Source organism: Monodelphis domestica, chromosome 5, assembly GCF_027887165.1.
Source record: "Monodelphis domestica isolate mMonDom1 chromosome 5, mMonDom1.pri, whole genome shotgun sequence".
In the NCBI taxonomy this organism is placed as follows: domain Eukaryota; kingdom Metazoa; phylum Chordata; class Mammalia; order Didelphimorphia; family Didelphidae; genus Monodelphis; species Monodelphis domestica.
This window is the reverse complement of record NC_077231.1, coordinates 144,454,755-144,460,754: the sequence shown is the minus strand read 5'-3', so window position 1 is coordinate 144,460,754 and position 6,000 is coordinate 144,454,755. Positions and strand designations below refer to the sequence as shown.

The following is a 6,000-nucleotide window of genomic DNA, read 5'->3' as shown; positions in this document are numbered from 1 at the left end:
CACAGTTTTTGAAAGGTCCTCTCATCATTGTCAATTTTTTCAATCAAGTTATTAATTGTTTCTATCATTTTTTCTTTAACTAACTGATTTTGGAGAATCATATTGTTCAATTTCCAATTAATTTTTTATTTACCTCTCCATGTATCCTTACTAATTATTATTTTCATTGCATTCTGATCTGAGAAGGTTGCATTTATTATTTCTGCACTTTTGCACTTGTTTGCAATATTTTTATGCCCTAATACATGGTCAATCTTTGTAAATGTACCATGTGCTACTGAGAAAAAGATGTATTCCTTTTTGTGTAACTATTTATTTTTCTCTACATATCTACTAAGTCTAATTTTCCTAAGATTTCATTCACCTCTCTTACCTTTTTCTTATTCATTTTTTTGGAGGTTTGATTTATCTAGTTCTTATAGAGGAAGGTTTAGGTCTCCCACTAATATAGTTTTCTTATCTATTTCATCCTTGAGCTGCACTAGTTCTATTTTATTAATTTGGATATGATGCCATTTGGTGCATACATGTTGAGTACTGATATTTTCTTATTATCTATACTGCCTTTTATCAGGATGTAATTACCTTCCCTATCTCTTTTAACAAGATTTATTTTTACTTTGGCTTTGTCCGATATCATGACTGTGACTACTGCCTCCTTTTTATCAGTTGATGCCCAATAAATTTGGCTCCATCCTCTTACTTTTACCCTATGCTTGTCTACCTTCCTCATGTGTGTTTCTTGTAGACAGCATATGGTAGGGTTTTGGATTCTAATCCACTCTGCTATTCACTTCCTTTTTCTGGGTGAGTTCATTCTATTCAAATTCAGAGTTATAGTTACCAGCTGTGTATTACCCAGCATTTTGATTTCTACTCCTTGTCCTGCCTTTTCTTCTTTCAGTATTTCCTTCCACACCAATATTTTGTTTTTAATCAGTCCCCCTAATTCCCACCCTTGTTTAACTTCCCTTTCTACATCCCTCCCTTCTAATTCCCCCCTTATTTTCTTTACCTGTCATCCTCTTCCTCCCTTGTACTTCTTCCTTCCTCACCAGTCTGTTTGTTACCCTTCTACTTCCCTATAGGGTGCAAATCAATTCTCTGCCCCAATGTATTGCATTGTTTTTCCTCTTTGAGTCAATTTCAATGCACGTAAAAGTTGAGTGTTTTCTGTCTCCAATCTCTTTACCCCTCCAGTGTATTGATGTTCTCCCCCCTAGTGCCTTGAGCTTCTTTGTGACATATAAATGTATCCCCTTTTCTTTCTTTTGCCATTTCTTTTAGTATTAATCCCTTTTTAGCTCTAGTTATATATATATATATACATATATACATATACTTATGCATACATATATCTATATACCTATTTATGTCTTGTCCTTTCATCCTATACAGTTTGTCACTGTTCCCTCTAAGTGTAATTCTTCTAGCTGCCCAGGTGATCATAACAATTTTTAAGATTTACCAATGACCTCTTTTCTTATAGACATACAGATCATTTTAACTTATTGGGTCTCTAAACATATTTTTTGTTGTTTTTGTGTTGTTTTTTGCTTTTGTTTTCCTTTTTTCCTTCTTTCTTAATTATCTTTTGATGATTCTCTTCAGTTCTGTGCTTGGGCATCAAATTTTCTGTCCAGGTCTGATCTTTTCCTTACAAATGCTTGGAATTCTTCTATTTTGTTAAATGACCATATTTCCCCTGTAATAATATAGTCAGTTTTCCTGGTAGTTGATTCTTGTTTGTATACCTAGTTGCCTCGCTTTCCAGAATATCATATTCTGTGCCTTTCAGTCCTTCAGTTTAGATGCAGCCAGGTTCTGCATTATTTTCACTGTGGTTCCATGGTATCTGAATGACTTCTTTTTAGCAGCTTGTAATGTTTTTTTTTTTTCCCTTGGTATGATAGTTCTTGAATTTGACTATAACATTCCTGGGTATTGTCAGTTGGGGATTAATAATAGGAGGCGATCTGTAGATTCTTTCAATCTCCACTTTTCCCTCTTGTTCTAGAATATTGGGGAAATTTTTTTGGATAATTTCCTGTAGGATGATGTCCAGGATTTTTCTTTTGCCATGGTCTTCTGGTAGACCAATGATTCTTAAATTGTCTCTCCTGGAATGATTTTCTAAATCTTATGTTTTGTGAATGAGGTGCTTCATATTTTCCTCAATTTTTTCATTCTTTTGATTTTCTTTTATAGTGTCCTGCTGCCTTGTGAAGTCTCTTGATTCTAGTTGTATTCTGGTTCTTAAAGACTGGATTTCATCCCTGGATTTTTGGTCATCCTTCTCCTTCTGGTATGATTTTCTTTGGAGTTCATCTTTCATCCCCTTTGCCTCATCTTTCATCTCCTTTGCCTCCTCTTTCATCTCCTTTGCCTCATTTTCAAGCTGGTTAATTTTGGCTTTGAAGAAACTATTTTCTTGTTTTAGTTCAAGTGCCTCTGTTTCCAGATGACTTATCTTTGTTTATAAGTTCTTTTCACAGTTATCTTCAGCCTCTCTTAATTGTGTTTTGAATTGTATTTTGAGTTCTTCCAGAGCCTGTATCCAATTTGCTGCATTTTCTGTTTTTTTGCTTGGTGTTCCCTCATCATGCTCTGTGTTGTTTGTTCAATGCCTATATTTGTGAATGAGGTGCTTCATATTTTCCTCAATTTTTTCATTCTTTTTATTTTCTTTTATAGTGTCCTGCTTCCAGGAAACTACCAGGAAAACTGACTATATTATTACAGGGGAAAGTATGGTCATTTAACAAAATAGAAGAATTCCAAGCATTTGTAAGTAAAAGATCAGACCTGGACAGAAAATTTGATGCCCAAGCACAGAACTGTAGAGAATCATCAAAAGATAACTGTTGTTTGGAATTTCTTTTTTCTTTTTCTGTTGTTTGCTCATATTTACACCTTCTTTATTGCCTGCAGTTGCCTGAGCTCTTTCTCCTCTCACTTTTTATGATTTGGGGCTTTTATTTCCACCTTCACCATTGGAGTTTTGTCAGTAAATCTCTCAGTGCAGTCTGTGGTGGATGGGTGCTAGAGCTTGAGCTTCCCTGACTTCTGGAGGCTTTGATGAGATTAAGTCCAGCATTCTGTGGGGGATGGGTTTTGGAGTTTGAGCTTCACTTCCTTCTGAAAGCTTTGATGGGGTTAAATCCTGCTGGGCTGCTGGATGTGCCTTGAGGCAAAAACCTTGGGGGGGGGCAATATGGAGTGTCTCCACTGCTGCAACTGCTGCCCACTCTGTGCTCTCTGTTTCTTCTGTATCTGCTTCCCCACTGCCTGTGTTGGATACTCTGAGCCTGGCACAGCTCTCCCCACATGGTATTCCCTCTAGACCAGTGCCTTTGCCTGCCCAGAGGTTCCAGCTGCTGCTGGAAGCTTAGTTCTCTAGGTGGGGGAGGGGTCATGGGACCTTCCTTCTTCCTTCCCCTTAAACTGGAGTGTTATCAAATTCTGGCTTGGGGGGGGTGTACCTTTTAAGTTGAGTCCAGCAGGAGGGTTCCTTTACTCTTGCTGTTAGGTTTGATTTTCAGTCCCCTAGAAGCATTTAGTTCATAATTGGTAAGGAAGGGTTTTCAGATATCTGGACATTTGCTGCCTCTATGGTGCCATCTTGACTCTACTTTCTAGGCTATCTTTAAAAATTGAGAGTTTTTTCTTTAGTTTCTGGTCGCCACCAATGTAAAAGTTTAAATTAAATCTCAATAATAAAAATATTATATTTTAGGAAATTTAACAATGATCATTAGAAATCAAGGAATAAAAGTATATGAAATAAAGACCACATCCCCATGGCTGATCAGCCAGCTCAAATGCCGGCCTTACCACCACCAAGCTTGGGACAGGAAGTAAAGAGACAGGAAGTAAAGGGACCCTCAACACTCCTGCCTAATATCCCCTCCCTACTAATGACAAGAAGTTAGTGGGCTCCTGGCAAATGTAGTTCTTTTTTAGGGTAACAGATTTTCAGTTATGCATCACTCAACCTTAGGTTAATATAATTATAAGCTGACTGAATTGGATGCTGTTTCCTGATCAGGCTAAAGACTATTGTCATATGATTAATTCATTTTGCTCAATTTAGACTTCCATATGTTCATACCTCTTTCAAAGTGAAGTTCTAAGGTCAATGGACTGATTTTTGAAATGGCTCTATTTACTATAAGGAAACTATAGTAAATAAGATTTTAGTTCACTATCCACTGTACAACATTCCAAAGAGACATTGGTCATTCAGTTGTGAAAATGAATATTTTTTTTAATTCTGCATTTTTAAAATTCAACCACTCCTCCCTCATAGGGAAAAAGTAAGATGTGTAAGAATCCCAGATATTTTGCTTCTGCCTTCATAGTCCCAGAGCCCAGTAAAAAGCTCTACAAAAAATATGATTTTATGGATTCTGTTGGTTGGAGGATAGAAGACAATTTGAAATAAACTATTTAATGTTGGCAATACATTTCATATCCATTTAACATTATATTCTATTTGAGATATAGTAAACTAGTATTTTTATATTTGTGTGCATATTATGTTTCATAGGAAACTTTGAATGGTCAATGCATTAATTATATATAGCCATGTAGTATAAATATATTATATTTCTATATATCTTATGTAAGACCATATATATAATATTTATATATAAAATATATTTTATATTGTATATCTTTATTTATAACATATATGACTATATATATAGTTTGCTATTTTAAATCATCATAGGAGTTTTGTTTTTATGACATTGTTATATATAACTATGATTTACTCAAAGTCAAGTGAGGTCAAGTTTGTAGTAAGGAAGATCACTTGTAATTACAACATTGTTCTTGTGGGTAAATATAGTCTGTTTATAATGATTCAATTTATGACATAGTTTCCAGAATCCATTTTGTTGAAAAGCAAAGATAACCTTTACTTAAAATAATGAAAATATTTCCCTGAGGACCCCACATATCAAAATTATATAATATCTACTGGTAGAGTTATATGATCTAGATTCAAAGCAATCATAGACTCTGAATATGACCCTAGAAGTTACTAATATTTTTAATTATATTTCATTAGATGATTTAGAAAATTTTTCCATGGTTACAAGACTCATGTTCTTTCCCTCCCCTCCCACCCTTCCCATATCTGAGGCACAATTCCACTGGGTTTAACATATGTCATTGATCAAGACCCATTTCCATATTATTAATATTTGCACTAGAGTGATCTTTTAGAGTCTACTTTCCCAGTCATAGCCCCATCAACCCATGTCATCAAGCAGTTGTTTTTCTTCTGTATTTCTTTTCCCACAGTTCTTCCTCTGGATGTGGATAGCAATCTTTCTCATATATCCCTCTGAATAGTTATGGATCATTGCATTGTCTCTAGTAGAGATGTCCATTACATTTGATTTTACCATAGAGTAACAGTCTCTGTATACAATGTTCTCCTGGTTCTGCTCCTTTCACTTTTCATCAATTCCTGGAGGTCATTCCAGTTCAAAAATATGGAAAGCTTCACGAATTTGCATGTCATCCTTGCACAGGGGCCATGCTAATCTTCTCTGTATTGTTCCAGTTTTAGTATATGTGCTGCCAAAGCAAACACTACTAATATTTTTAATTAGCTATTTTGTAACAAAATTCCAAAATGATTGAGGAAGAAAGGAGAGGAAGAGAGAAGACCAAAGAATACTTGACATTTCATAATAATTTAGGACAGATATAGTGCATATAATGCCTTTTATGCTCTATTATCCCTCACCCTCAACTGAATTTACTCCAGATTTTCTTCTCATAAGCTTTAACCATACAAGATATTTCTTAATACAATTTTAGTTGATATCTGCACAAGGCCAAATGCAAAAATGTTACATGTTTTCTAAGATAGATACTTAATATCTGTGTTTTTCTGCCCAACCCTACCCTTTAGAAAATAATTTTTTTGCCTTTGTCATTGAGACTTAATTTGTAGAGGTTCAGGTGTTCTTACTGGTTATAACC

General features: G+C 35.0%; 1 non-coding gene across 1 annotated transcript; it reads right to left on the bottom strand.

Annotated features, from left to right (window-relative positions):
* Positions 1-5,498: 5,498 nt before the first annotated feature.
* Positions 5,499-5,605, bottom strand: LOC130454848 (U6 spliceosomal RNA). The gene has a single exon (XR_008912637.1). It is a non-coding gene; the product is annotated as a U6 spliceosomal RNA (small nuclear RNA).
* Between the last annotated feature and the right edge of the window lie 395 nt (positions 5,606-6,000).